At 40.9% G+C, this 14877-nt stretch overlaps 1 protein-coding gene and 1 long non-coding RNA gene across 16 annotated transcripts in view; one reads left to right on the top strand and one right to left on the bottom strand.

Moving 5' to 3' along the window:
• PCED1B (PC-esterase domain containing 1B) overlaps positions 1 to 11153 on the top strand; it is a 34467-nt gene extending 23314 nt beyond the window's left edge. For 3 of the 14 annotated variants that reach the window (XR_011496846.1, XR_011496843.1, XR_011496848.1), the window contains 3 exons: positions 190 to 284; positions 2970 to 3184; positions 5150 to 5413. The gene's annotated coding sequence lies outside the window, so the exon portion shown is untranslated. Of the gene's footprint in view, positions 1 to 189; positions 3185 to 5149 lie in introns of all 14 variants that reach the window. The other 11 variants (XR_011496839.1, XR_011496838.1, XR_011496841.1 and 8 more) reach the window with 9 other exon arrangements.
• Positions 3329 to 14877, bottom strand: part of LOC106836851 (uncharacterized) — a 30622-nt gene continuing 19073 nt past the window's right edge. For both annotated transcript variants that reach the window (XR_011496854.1, XR_001399475.3), the window contains one exon: positions 3329 to 14809. This is a non-coding gene — a long non-coding RNA (uncharacterized lncRNA). The remainder of the gene's footprint in view (positions 14810 to 14877) is intronic.

Below are 14877 nucleotides of genomic sequence, written 5' to 3' on the forward strand. Positions count from 1 at the left end.
TTTCCCTTTTATTAAACAATTAGCTTCATAAGAGCAAAGACAGTATCTGCTGAATAGTTACGGCATCTACTTGATAAACTCCTCAAAATGGAATTTCTCTAAAAGAATTCCGAAGGTTTCCATAAAATGGACCTGATTCCTTACAAAGAAGTGAAAGAACTTTAACTTTTTTGTAATCATATTTTCCAGAGATTCTCGAAGAATCATGGAATTTTAGAACTGGGAAAACTAAAGACATAAAATTTAATTAACATTTACAAACAAGGATACTAAGGCCAAGAGAGGTGAGTAACGTTTTCGAGGTCACACAGAACATCACTCCTCCACTAGTCTTTCCTAGTTTATACTAGTTTATATTAACTTTTAAACCACAGGCCTGATTCATACCACAGCAAACCAAGAAGGGAAGTTTACTGAACATGGACTTTCTATGGAAGTGATGGCAAAAAACTCCTATAGCTTCATAACCGGAAGTTTATTGGTTAGATGTGCAATGAATTATGTACGTAAGTTAGAGTGATGGCATGCTTGTGGCTTCACGATTTCTTCAATAGTCCTGAGTTCTGGTTTTGAGAAAATTAGAAAAAAGTAAGTTGTACCCAGTGACAATGTGAGTTGGAAGGGAACACCCAGGGCACAGACCCCTCCCATGCAAATCTGACCGATGACCGTGGCCATCTCTTCTCTGCTTTGTAGGAAGATTAACATCACTGTGATTGTTTAAATGTTAGGCCCTTTGCCACACTAGACTAGTGAAATGTTAATACTTAGATAAAATAGTCAAAATAGGATGTGACTAAAACTGTCCAAATAGGATTTTTCATTGAATTGATTTGACTGGTTTATAGGGCCTTAATTGGACTTTCCTTGAACTTGACAACAAGGGTAAGGAAAGGTTATCCTGTAAAAATGAAGTTCATGAAATCACAAGAGATGGATGAGAGCAGCTATTTACAGAAGAAATACACAGCAGCTCTTGACCCGCTAGAAATCCGTGAGATTCATGGAAAATAGAGCCTTTATCTTTCTTATCATTGTGTATGAAAACCTAGCACAATGTCTGGCACTTAGTAAGTACTCAGTAATGTTTCTTGGATGAATCAGTGAGTGAAGGAAGAGGAGGCCTGTAAATGTGTTCCTGGGGAGGCTGGAACCCAAGTCTCTAAGGAGATGATAGAAATTGACGTTTAATCCTTGTAGCGGATCTGAAGGAATATTGCCAAGACAGCATGATGGTGACCTTCGAGGACTCAGGAAAGACAGTGCCTACAAGTTAGAATTTGCCAGAATGTCCCAGCATAGTCATGAGAGAGGGCACCTCTCTGACCAATGTAAATATTCTAATCCCATGGAGATTAGTGCGCCAGCTGTGAGACTGAGTAAGATCAGCCGGCGGGATGAGCCAGTTGCCTTCATTCTGGCTTTATGTTTCCCAAGCAAGTTCAGGCAGCATTTAGCTGCTGATCTGACTAAGATGACACATTTAGTGTTTATTTTCATGAATAAACCAATAAATTGGTGTTGTGGTTTATATCTCTCTTGTGAGTTAGGTTAGTATGTACTAATCCTTTTAATCTGATCACACCCAATGAACCAAGGAGAATGCGTTCTTAGATATACCGTGCTGAGGACCAGACACTGAATCACTGATGAATCCACTATATTATGGATTAAATTCCACTAATCATTTAATAGCCCTGTTTCTCTCGAACGAGTTGGAGTAGGTCAGACAGGGACCATCTTCTTCCTAGGTATATTAATGTCCTACAGCTGCTGTAACAAATATTACCAACTTGATGACTTAAAACAACACATATTTATTCTCTTACAGTTCTGGAGCTCAAAAAGTCCAAAATCCATTAGCCCAGAATAAAATCCTTACCATGTCCTATGCTGTCCTACATGATCAGGCTTCTGCCTGCCCCTGCAATGTTATCTTCTGGAACTTTCTTCATTGCTCTTGATGCTTTCAACCATGCAAGACTTCTTTCTTTTCATATGACATGTCAAACTCTTATAGCTTGAGTCTTTGCACTTGCCATTCTCCTTGCTGGAATGTTCCACATCCCCTATCCCTAGTTCTTTGGATATCTAACTTCATCCTTTCATCTTCACCTTCCAAGTCCCTCCTAAGAGGCCTTCCATGACCCTTTGATCTAGGAGTACTGTTACGGTCCATCACAGCGCTCTATTTCCCGTAGTGCTCACCCCACTCAGCAGTGGCGTCAATAGTTTCTTGTTCGTTAGCTTCTCTAACTAGAACGCACACACCAGAAGTCTTGTTCAGTATTGAATTCCCAGTGCCTACCAGCACGTGCCTGCACAGAAGGTGTTCAAGTATATCTACTTTAGTGAAATGTTCAAGAACATAATTAATTCACATTGTGTACTTAAGAATGCATTTGTATTAAAGTTGGCTGTATTTGATCACTTTTCTTCAGCAAATGTCTACAGCACTCTCTCACAACTTTCTCTACGTCATCCTGGGTGGCTGACACCTCCTCAACCTCCCCACCCCCAATTGTGGGTAAGAACCTGGTAGCACCTTCACCGGGGGCTAGCAGTGAATTTCGTACATATTTTAGCCTTTATCTTTCAGCCGAGAGCTTTCTTCTTTGCCCATTTTTGCTTTTGTCACCTTGCTCCTTAGGTCAAGAAACTATCAATGCAATCAAGCTATCGTCTGGTAAAAAAAGCCAAAATTATTCAATGTTTATGAGACAAATGATTGCTCTATTGTTAAGACTTAGAATGCAGGGTTCATTTGGCCTCAAGAAGTGACAGCACTCAAAGCTTTTCATACTTGACTCTTGTCTCAAGTTTTCTGGAAAAAGAAAAAAAAAGAGTAAAATCAAGATTAAATGAACATTATCCAAGCAGCATGCATTTCTCACAAGATTCTATAGTACAGTATACTGTGTTATACCAAAGGCCAGAACATTAAAGCTGTAACTATGTTTTTCCATAAGCACAAGCAAAGCAGGGCCCAGCATTTGAAAACAAGTGGAATCTTACATCCTGCCATAGGATCAAGGTCAAGGCCCTCTCTGCTGCCAGCCGCAGAGCTCTTGTTTCCAGGGCCCTGTATTGCGTGACTCCTGGAGGCAGCATTCCTGTTAAATTCTGGACTGGTACACGGCGGCAGCTCCATCTCTGAAAGCTTTATGTTCATCAATCTGCAGAGGTGAGTTATTTTGAAAACATAGATCATTAAGACTCATATCAGAGAATGGATTTGCCATTGTTTTAAACTATTGTGTTTTTGTTTCTGTAAACTCTAGAGACAGTATTCTCATTCCCCCAACTTCAAGAAAGGCCTCTATCCCTGCATGCTTAATTTATAGATGTAATTTTTCACAAGACTACCCATTAATCTTTAAAGAAACAATTTCTAGAACACGTCCCTTTGAGCCATAATCTTTATTTGTCATGCATTCTATGGGCAAGGATGCTTACAGAAGGATTCATTCTGGTATTGCCCCATGTGGAAATTCACAATGACTTTTAATGGATGAGAGGCTTTGAGAATTTCTGCAAGAAATGAACTTGATTAAATGTGGTTAACCTAGTAGTTTCCAGGTTTATTTAACCTCTGACTATTTTCATATTTAGCATCTTTTAAAAACATGTTTTGGGAAATATTATCCTAAAGAATGTCAGATAAAATACTTAGGGTAAGTGAAAAGGTTTGTTAGTGACATTTTATAAATGAAGCCATTTATTAATGGAGCACTAAAATAATCTGTGCCCCAAAATGTGAGCTAATATTCGTTAGATAATTTGGGGACAAGCCTGAGATTTGCTAGTTAACCGAAGTGGAATGAAATGGACCAACAATGATTGCCTGCTTCTTCCTCTAACATGGGGGAGGCACTGGGATGGTGTGTCCAGTCCAGCCCACAGAGCATGGTGTGCAGTGGAGGTATTCTACTCCAGGTGTTTGCATCCTGGCCCAGGGTCACAGAATATCCCAAGACACAGCCAAGCGGAGCACAGTAACGGGGAGTAGAGACTAAACAGCGTTCGAAACTGAGCAGATAGTCACTCAACAGAGCAGCCTCTGTCAACACTTAAGAACATTGTTAGGAGCAAGGACTCAAATCTGTAGGAAAGGGCCCATCTTAGAAGAATGAGAGGACCTGCAGGAGCTGCTATGGCAGAGCCAGATGCCCCCTCCTGAAAAAGAGACACTACCAGGCCATGTGGTCTGTGACATCTAATCTGGGCTCTAGACAGGTGCCCTCCGTTATGCTGCAATGATGCCACTCAGACTCTGCTGACACCTGGCCTACTGAGCTTGGCTTCTTATCTCACTTCTCACTCCTGTGTCTACACAGCACAGACTGATTTTTGGCAAGTAGTCTTTGATCTTATATTTCATCTCGGTAATTCAGTCACACTGCCAGATTGATCCTTTTCCTACCATCCTCTCTTCCCTAACTGCACAGCACCCTAAGGCAGTGGTTCTCAAACTTTCTTGAGAGTGCATCAGAATATCCTGGTGGGCTTGTTAAAACCCCACTGCTGCTATCTCCCCTCAGAGTTTCTGATTCAGTCAGTCCAGAGTGGGGCCCTAGAATTTGCATTTCCAGTAAGTTTCACACTTTGAAAACTGCCAAAGAAATAAAAGTATAAAAAGAATCATGTAATCCCACTCATGTAGCCATAACCTAAATTTATAACCATTGTTAACATTTTGCCATATTTTCTTTATCTTTTTTCTAAAGTATTTTAAAGTAAATTACTTCATAATGTTCTATCCCTAAATATTTCATATGTAGGAAACAAGGACATTTTCCTACATAAGCACAAGACAAGCATCACATCTAACAAAACTGACAATAACTTGCTGACATCATCTGATACTGTTGTGGACTGAATGTTTTTATCCCCCCAAACTTCATATGGGGGGACCCTACCCCATAATGTGATGGTATTAGGAGGTGAGGCTTTTGGGAGATAATTCGGATTAGATGAGGTTACGAGCATGGAGCCTTCATGAATGGGATTAGAGCCCTTATAAGGGTCTTATAAGGGTCACGAGACAAGCTTGCTTCTTCTTTTTTTTTTTTTGGTGAGGACGACTGTCCATGAGCTAACATTTGTTGTCAATCTTCCTCTACTTTTTGTATCTGGGATGCTGCCACAGCATGGCCTGATGAGCAGCGTATAAGTCCACGTCAGGGATCTGAACCTGTGAACCCTGGGCCGCCAAAGCGGAGCCTGCACATTTAACCACTATGCCACCGGACTGCCCCGAGAGATTGCTTCTTTCTGCTCTCTGCCATGTGAGGATACAATGAGAGATGGGGGAAAACAGGGCCCTCACCAGAATGAGACTACACTGACACCCTGGTCTCCGATGCCCAGCCTCCAGAACTGTGAGAAATAAATTTCTATTGTTTATAAGCCACTCAGTCTATGGTACTTTGCTGTCGCAGCCCAAATTGACTAAGACAGATACTCAATCCCAAAAATGGTTTCTACAGCTTTCAAATTGGGCTCCACTGAAGAACCACACATTGCATTGGTTATTGTGTCTGTGAATCTCTTTTAATCTAGAAGAGAACCCAAAACACACCTTTCTTTTTTTCATGACATTGACTCGAAAAGATTTTTCCTGTAGAATGTTCCACTTTCTAAGTTTCTAATGATTTCTGCATGATGACATTTAACTTTTATTTCATCCTCTGTATTGCCTATAGAGGGAATGTTAGCTCAAAAGGTTTGACTGGATGTAAGTTAAACATTTTTGGTAAAATACTTCACAGGTAAGGTGGTGCCCTTCACATTGTACCACAACAGGAGGCATATAAGCTGGTTTCCCAGTATTTATAAAATCGATCGCCAAGTCAAGGGTGACAGTTGGAAGCCCACATTTTAAAATTGTGTTTTCCCACTCACTGCCAGCAAGGATCCTGTGAATGATGCATTGGTACCTTGTCAATATTCCAGCTCCTCATCAATTTTTTCACTTAATGGTATTAGCATCTGCTGATGATTCTTGCTTAAAATTGTGTGATTTCATTAGAGGTAGAAAAATGGTGATTTTCTGATTTTACCATTCCTTGTACATTTCTCAAATGACGTTCTTTTGTAAAGAAGAGGATTTTTTTTTCATCTATAGGAACTTTTTGGTTACTCTGAGATACCCTTCCTACAGAAAACTCTGGTCACCACGACATATGACAATGAGTACAACTAGGCTCTACTCTCAGACCTCCCACCCCCCTGCCAATCAGCTGGGGTTCTACTGACAAGGACCCAGGCACAGGGAAGAAGATGTGACACTGATAATCTGAAATGTGGTTCTAGATAGAAGCCAGGTCTTTCAAACAAGCCAGGTCTTTGGAACAACCCAAGAGCCCTGCTTTCAAAGTTGGGAAATAAGCTCCGAGCCACGCTGGCAGCACAGACACAGACCAGGTGGAGATGAACTTGCAAACAGAGGACAGGAGGCCTTGGTTTTCCAGATCCGGAGGAGGCAAAGTCTTGGAATTAGGGAAGACTCTATAAAACCAACCCGATGGGCCAGTTAATGAATGGACATCGAAAATGGAGAAAAACTCCTTTGCACATGAAGTCATCTTCATTTGGGGATTATATCTTTCCTAATTGACCCATAAATAAGTGATTACACATCAAAGTGAGGGTATTTATGTAGCTATGTCAATGGCAAATGCTATACTGGTCTCCTAGTTTATTGGCAAATGCATATTAACTCAATAAAAAATGTTTATTAGGCAATACATTAAATTTTCATAGCTAGAGATCAAATTTAGACAAGAAAGCCATATTATATAAGATTATTCAAGAAAATTGGGTGAATTAACTTAAGTCATTCCTTAATACCACATTCTCAAACTTTCCCACTGAAACTTCTTTCTTTTTTGAGGAAGATTAGCCCTGAGCTAACTGCTGCCAATCCTCCTCTTTTTGCTGAGGAAGACTGGCCCTGAGCTAACATCCGTGCCCATCTTCCTCTATGTTATATGTGGGACGCCTACCACAGCATGGTGTGCCAAGCAGTGCCATGTCCACACCCGGGATCCAAAGCGGGGAACCCTGGGCTGCTGAAGTGGAACCTGTGCACTTAACCGCTGCACCACTGGGCAGGCCCCCCCACTGAAACATTTCTAATGGTGGAGGAAACTGGACCTCTACCTATGGGAGGTCTGCCTGCAGCAGCCGACCACAAAAACTAAATTTATTTCATGCCTCATTTTAAAATACTAACTGAAATTCTGTGCTCAACTCTGTACAGCATCATTATTTGTTTTATAAAAAAAATAATAATGCTCTTTAAAACATTGAGTAAAATCAGTGCTACAAAAATACAGTGGGATTCGGGATCCTAATCCTTAAAATAGAAGGATGATAGCACCTACATCATAGGATTATTATGGATGGACATCAACTCAGCTAATATTTATAAAGCCCTTACAATTGTGATTGGCACATAGTTGGCACTATAAAAATATTCCTTAAAAGGAATTAAAGATTTGTTCCAAGTTTGTTCTATTGTTTTAGCTACCACCATATAATTGCTTCCAGGGTATTCGTGACCCATTTGAGTGTGATTTTAATATCTAAGAACAAAATTATGGTTGGATGCCGGGAGCCGTGTTACCAACGCCTATACAGCCGTCTGACAGGGTGCGGGCTGAGAAGGGCCGAGGGGCGCAGGGACGCCGCTGGGTGAAGAATGGCCGGCCGACACCCCTGATATTTTCTGAAATGTACGCATGCTTTCTATCAAGGTTATAACTATACTTGTTTCTGCTTTCTATAGTTTAACTTAGCTTTTCAGCCTGATGCCTTACTAGCAAAATGATATTTTCTCGGGGCAGTGTGCTCAAGGGACAAATAGTCCTACCCCCTGAAAGACAAAGGAATGCTTTCACCCCCTAAGGGGCGCGGGAATGTAAAGATTTTTAACTACCCGCTGAGAACGCATGTAGTCCTGGGGATAAGATACCCGGGAGTTGCTTTTTGTTCACTTTAACCCTCTGAACAATGACTAGATGATCAATGGGGGCAGGGGTAGCTCCCCCAGGACGTGAACAGACGGAATGGTGTCCTGTCCGGATATCTGGACCTTCTCTCCAGCTTTGATCTAACTTTACCATAAATTACTTTTGTTTCTGAACCCATAAATCTATACATGAAGAACAGAAGATTCAAATAGACCTCATCCCTGACGTCAATGTATATTCGTCCCAAAATAGTAGAGGAAGTCATTTCTATACCCTTTAAAGTTTAGAAGTTAAATTTAAACATATTCTACTACAACAGATGTTAAACTACCTATCTCCTTTAGTTTAGAGACAATAAATAATAGTTAATTGTGGAAAAGACGATCATTAACCTTATGCTCTATAGAATGAAATGCTAATAAAAATTCTTGTGCCCGCTTTGTACTTCCTTATCTCTCTGAGAACATTCGTAGAGCTATTTCTGTACTAATCCTGAAAAATATATAAACGACACTTGTGCACAGTAAAGAGAGACTTGATTGCACCGACTCAAGTCTCACATCTCTTCCTTCACTGCGCTGACTCCGTGCCTCCCTCAGGAACCTGGACTTGCTGGAGCAGGACTGACTCCGGCAGTTGGAGAGGGAGAAAAAAGGAGAATGTGGTTGTTCATTTGGGCTAAGTTAGAAAAGAGATCAAGGCGAGGAGGGAAATGGACCTGAAGCCGTGGAGCTGGTAGAGGGCAGTGGAGTAACGGGCAGATTGGTGGTGCCGCCATTTAGCAAGCATTTCAGAGCACCTGCCACAGGCCGGGTGCCAGGCACTCAGGACCCAGGAAACTATCAATGGTTGTTGAGATGCTGTGCAGTGTTTCTGAGACCACGCCCATCGGAATCACCTAAGGGGTTTGTTAAAAATGCAGTGTGTGGCCCCACCCTGGATACACACAATCAGAATACCTGGGGGGAAACTCCATTTCCTTCCGTAACTAGAATGTAAAAAGCATTGTAAGGGATATTGCTCAGGGTAAATGCCATTTTCTCCTTACAAAATAAACTAAAAAAAATAATGTTTAAAAATCTAACCTGCTCGCCATGTTAAAATAACCTAGAATTTTTGGCTGGATGACAATTTAGCAGTCATCTAGTCCAGCTATTCCTACCTCTGGTGGCACGTCATAGTAACCTAGGGAGTTTTAAAAAAAATACCACTATAGAGGCTCCACTCCAAAACAGTTAAATCAAATTCTGGGGCAAAACCTGGACTCTCTAAATATTTCTAAATGTTTAAAACTCTCTACATATTTCTAACTTGCAGCCAGGATTAAGAATCACAAATCTGGTCCAACCTCCCCATTTTGCAGATGAGAAAACTGAGGACTCAGAAATTAAATAACTTGCCTAAGATGGCAGAGTTCTCTTCAGAAAGGCAATTGTGTGAGAGGGACTACCTGTGCACTGGTCCGGTGTTTTTCAAAATAAAGGTAATGACTTATTAGCGAATTGTGAAAACAATCTAGGGCTTCCTGAGCAAAATTTTTTAAAAAATGAAATAGAGTGGAAGATATTGATGAGGGTTATTTTAGGTTGGTTACTGTTTAAAACTGCAGATGAGCAGGAGGCTCCGAGGAGTGGAATTTGCTTGCCCTTTGGTGAGACATTTGCATTTGTGAAGGAAGTCTCCATCTCTGGGAGTGTCTCCCTCTCTGCCCCCGGAGGAAGGCAGGATGGCCTTATCTCTAGAAACTCTTAATGGGGAAGGCAAGGACTTATGTCTTGTTTGTTGTGCTTTTCTGGTAACCTCATGTAGCTGTCTCCCCCCACCACCAACATCCTCCTTTGTCTTTAGTTGAAGATAATATTTAAGATGGTGGCTTCTGCCATTTACTTAATCTGGTTTGATTCTTATCTAAAAGTTATAAGATCACCCAATAACCAGACCCCACCTGCACTGATACCATTTTACCAACTTTTTTAACATATTCTTTCCTTTGTCTTGTAAAGAGATAACTCACATACCTATGCCTTAAATTTAGCCCTACTCTCAACCCATGTTTGCTGCAGGAGCAGCAGCTCTGACTGCCCATGGGTCTTGTCCCCATGCCAGCAGCAGCAGCTCTGGCTGCCCACGGGTCCTGTCCCCATGCTATTCCACACTATTCTCTAACTAAAAGAGCACTACTGCCAGACCTTGAGAGTCCAAGAAATCTTTCTTTCAACTCTTTGGCTCGCCAACCCCACATCAGATATCAGAGGACATATCAAGTAGTAATGATATTATTTCATGGTGTGTGTGTGTGAGCATGTTCTGTGACCAAATGGTAAACATGATTCTTCATATGGATTGTTGTTCAAAATTTGAAAAGTCCTGCTCTGGAGTCCCTTAGAATTCTAATATCTAAGGTCAGAAGCTGACAGCTGTGTACAAGAGGGATGTAGCTGCCTCCTCTCTCTGGTAAGTAGCCCACAGAGCGGGTGGGATGGCACTGAAGTAAAAAACATGGGCTTAGGGATGCAAAGACCTTGGGGTGAATTGAGTCTATGCCCCTTATTGGTGATGAGATCTTGTGCAAGAACCTAAACTCTGTAGAGCTCAGCTACCTAAACTTTAAAATGAAAATAATTATGTTCACCCCACAGGACTGTTAGTTTTAAATGGCAGAGAATCTATAAAGCACTTAGCATAATGTCTAGCATGTAGTAAACAGCCAGTAAATACTAATAATTAAAGATGCTTCCATGATCTATCATTTCCTGAGTCTGAGAAGAAAAGAACTAAAAACGTACCAGAGTTAGAATAATCTTTGGAGGGATGTGTATTCTTGGATCTAATGTTTATTTCAGAAGGACAAAAGCTAAAAAATAGCTAAAGTTATTTCTTTAATAGGCAAAATATTAACAACAACAATTTTGTATTTTCACAGAACTGGAAATTATGGTGCCACAGAGATGCCTGCTTATCTTGGAGACAAAATCGTCAATTTTTTTTTTTTAAAGAATGGCCTTGTCTTGCACATGTACAAGCCAAATGTGCCATCAGCCATCCGATGTTGTGGCTTGTTTAATTTCATTCTTGTTTTCCTTCTAGAAAGAAAGATATTGATCAACATCTGTATGAGAAAAAATGTTTTTCATTCTTTTCTGGTGGCTGGATCCCAAATAAAATGAAAAACTAGGCTGTTGGCTCAAGACCTCCTTACTATTGCTCATGGACCTCACATTCCTCTTTATTAGATCCTTTGCATGAACCTAGAGGTGTCTCAGGTACAGCTCTCCACTTTTAATACCCATCTCTTCAATCAAGGAATAAACTCCCCCATACTAATCCATTCTTCAACCATCGTTTTGTGAAATGACAAATGACAACAGCTCACGCTGTTCCTAAAGCATAGAAGTGCCTGGGATGCTTAACAGTTGTGTGTCAGCTGGTGAAAAACTTTAGTTTTCTTTTTTCTCGTATTTCTGTGAGGACGTATTTTTGTTCTATAAGGTTATTTGCATATATGCATATACATATAGACACAGATACATATACGTATGTACTCACATGCTTATATGTACATGTACACAGATCTAAAGGGCTACGATTATATGTTAAGTTCATAGGACATAAACGTATTGAGCTAGGTATCGTAGAAGATTTAGAGATGAATCAAACACTAGCCGTGTCGTCAAGGAACTTCGTATCCGGTAGAGCAGATATGGAATGTGCACAAATAACTCTAGTCCGGGAGAGACTGTAGTGAGTGCCAGAAGAAAGAGCTCCAGCACCACAGGAGCTCAAAGGAGGGAGAAACTGCATCATCCGACAGATGCCAGGAATGATGGAGCCTGCGGGAGAGGAGCCATCTGAGCTGCTACATCCTGAAAGATGGAAAGATTTGCCTCTGCTGATATGAGATGCCATGATGTCCTAATGAGGGAGAGCATAAACAAAGACCCAGAAGTAGGTAGAAAAGCATGCCCAGGGACCATTGAGGAGGTCACTTGGGCGAGAGCGCAGTGCCCATAAGGGGAGTAGAGGTCAATAATTTGGGGAAAGAGGTTATAAAGTAGTTTTCTCGCCTACTGTAACAAATTGCCACAACCTAGTGGTTTAAAATAATACAAGTATATTATCTTAGAATTCTGGAGGAGGAGGAAGGAAGTCTAAAATGGGTCTCATGGGGCTAAAGGCAAGGTGTCAGCAGGGCCCCATTCTTTGCAGGAAGCTTTAAAAGAGAATCCATTTTCTTGCCTGTTCCAGCTAGAATTTGTTCACATTCCTTGGCTCCTGGCCCCCTCCATCTTCAAAGCCAGTGAGTCTTTCTCATATCATATCCAATCACATCACTTGGACACTTAGTCTTCCGTCTCCCATTGCACATCTAAGGACCCTTGGGATTACACTGGGCCCACCTGGGTCATCCAGGATACTCCTCAAAATCAGCTGATTAGTAACCATTTGCAACGTTAATTCCCCTTTGTCATTAAACTTAACGTATTCACATGTTCTGGGGGATAGGACCTGGACATCTTTGAGGGGCCATTATTCTGCCTAGCATAGGTTGAAACCAAAGATTTAAGGGTCCTGAAGGTCAAGATTGTTACCCCCCATTCTTCAGGGCTGGGGAGAAAACATACTGCCTGTTGTCAGACTAAAGATGGTTTCAATCCAAATATTGTCTTGCCTTTAGCTGGAATTATAGCAATTCAGTGTGATAACCCAGCTGGTCTCATCCTGATTGGATGTTCTGGTCAGCAGTTATAGATGACTTTCATTAATAAAAAATGGGGAAATAAATTAAATATTGATAAATGCAGGTTGGTGTGTTCAGTTTTTCCAAACACAGGACCCATAGGGAGGTGCAATCATGGAAGGGTATCTCAGTGTTGGAAATTTTGGGAACTGCTGCCTTGAAAAATATGCCCTCTGAATACCCCAGTTGGTCCTACCTGTGTGTGTAGCATTTTTCTCTATTGTTGACGTATCTCTAGGGTTGCAGGATGAAAAGTTTGGAAAAGATTAAAAAAAACAAACTGATTTGGCAAATGCATTTCATCTTCCAACTTATTTATGGTTTAATCAATAATTCATCCCTTAGCATCTGTCTCTTAAAGACTATCTTGTCTGTAGTCTTTATGGATGACAAATTAGGATATTGGAAAAACAAAATACCTTCTTTTTAAAGCACAGCCTCTCCATTGAAATGCCCAAATTTATGGTGTGTAGAGAACAGAAATAAATGACTGAAAGCTGTGCAAGAGGAAGAGGGACAAGATGTCTGACAAGGCAGGAAGTACAAACAAGAGAACAGAAAATTCATCTGGACTTGGGCACAGAGCTGTTCAAATGGCCTTTGTTTATGTGCTTAGCCAATTTGAAGATTCTCCCTTTGAAAATATCATTGAAATTAAAATGTTCTACTATGAGCTACCGGAGTGTGTTTACATAGCTGTTCATTGCACTGAGCCTGGATTCCTTTCTATTACAGCTGTTTGTGCAGAGTATATTTTTCTCAAATTCACAGTGCTTGCTTTTTTTATTTGAATAAAGAAATGGCAAGGGGCCGGCTCGGTGGTGTAGTGATTAGGTTCAAGCTCTTGGCTTCTACAGCCCGGGGTTGGCCGGTTCGGATCCCAGGCACAGACCTATGTACCACTTATTCTACCCATGCTGTGGCAGGCATCCCAAGTATAAAATAGAGGAAGCTGGGCACAGATATTAGCTCAGGGCTAACCTTCCTCAAAAAAAAGAAAAAATAAAAGAAATGGCGAAAAGGCAGAAGAAACTAGTTCTGTGGAGAAACACCACGTGGCAGGCAGAGGAGTGTTGGACTGGCCTGTGGTGCAGTTTTTCAACACATCCCAGCTAACTTATTGAGCACTTATTATGCGCCAGGTGGTGTGCAGAATTACTGATCCTCACAGCCACTGTATGAGCCCTGCACTATTATTAATCTTATTTCTGATGAAGAAACTGAGGCTTAGAGAAGTTAATTCACTTGCCAAACCTCACACTATTAGTGAGGGAAGGAGCAAGGAGTCAGTCCCTGGGCTGTCTTTAAAACACAAATCTAATTTCACTCCCCTGCTTTGTAGACATTATCTCTTTAAACCTTATAAACTTGCGGTTCTCCACCCTGGCTTCACGTTAGAATCACCTGGGGACATTATACAAAATCCCATTGCCTGGAATCCACTCAAGCCCACTTAAAAACAATGGTAACACTAGTGAGAGCAAACACTTATATTGGGCTTATTACATGCCAAGCATTTTTCCAAGAGCTGTATACATTCTTATTTAATCCTCACAGTGACCCTGTGATGAAGATTCCGTTAAGTATCCCCAATTTCCAAAGGAAAAAGGTGAGGTTCAGAAAAGGTTAATGTCTCACTCAAAGTCACATGACAAAGCTGGGATTCTGATCCCAGGCAGTCTGGCCTCATAGCCTGTACTCAGACAACAAAAATCAAGCAAATAAAACCAGCACAGCAAAAACCCTCACTGGTAAGAACCATGCCACCATTTTTTAAAGTGGCAAATAAAGAGAAAGAATTCATCAGATCCTGACTTTATGTGTATAAGCTGTACCTCAGGATAAGTAGTAGGTTGAGAGGAAATCTCTTTTTTTAGGAGAATTTAAACTAATGAAAGAATGAGTGATAGAATTAGAATATTACCATTTTGCAACTCTCAATGAAATAATGAATCTTAACCATGGTCATCAGTGGATGCAAAGTTCTCAAAAAGAAATGTCCAGATTCTTCCTTGTAGAAGTACACATCACATCTTACGAAGTGTTCTTTTAAGAAAAATCAACTCTCTTCAGGCTTCTAGGATCCAACACCGCTCTGAGATAAAACAGGAGACCAGAGGAACATGTTACATGACATCTTGGGGTTGCAATCAGCAAAATCCA

The sequence above is a fragment of the Equus asinus genome, chromosome 22 (assembly GCF_041296235.1).
Source record: "Equus asinus isolate D_3611 breed Donkey chromosome 22, EquAss-T2T_v2, whole genome shotgun sequence".
NCBI classification, from domain to species: Eukaryota; Metazoa; Chordata; class Mammalia; order Perissodactyla; family Equidae; genus Equus; species Equus asinus.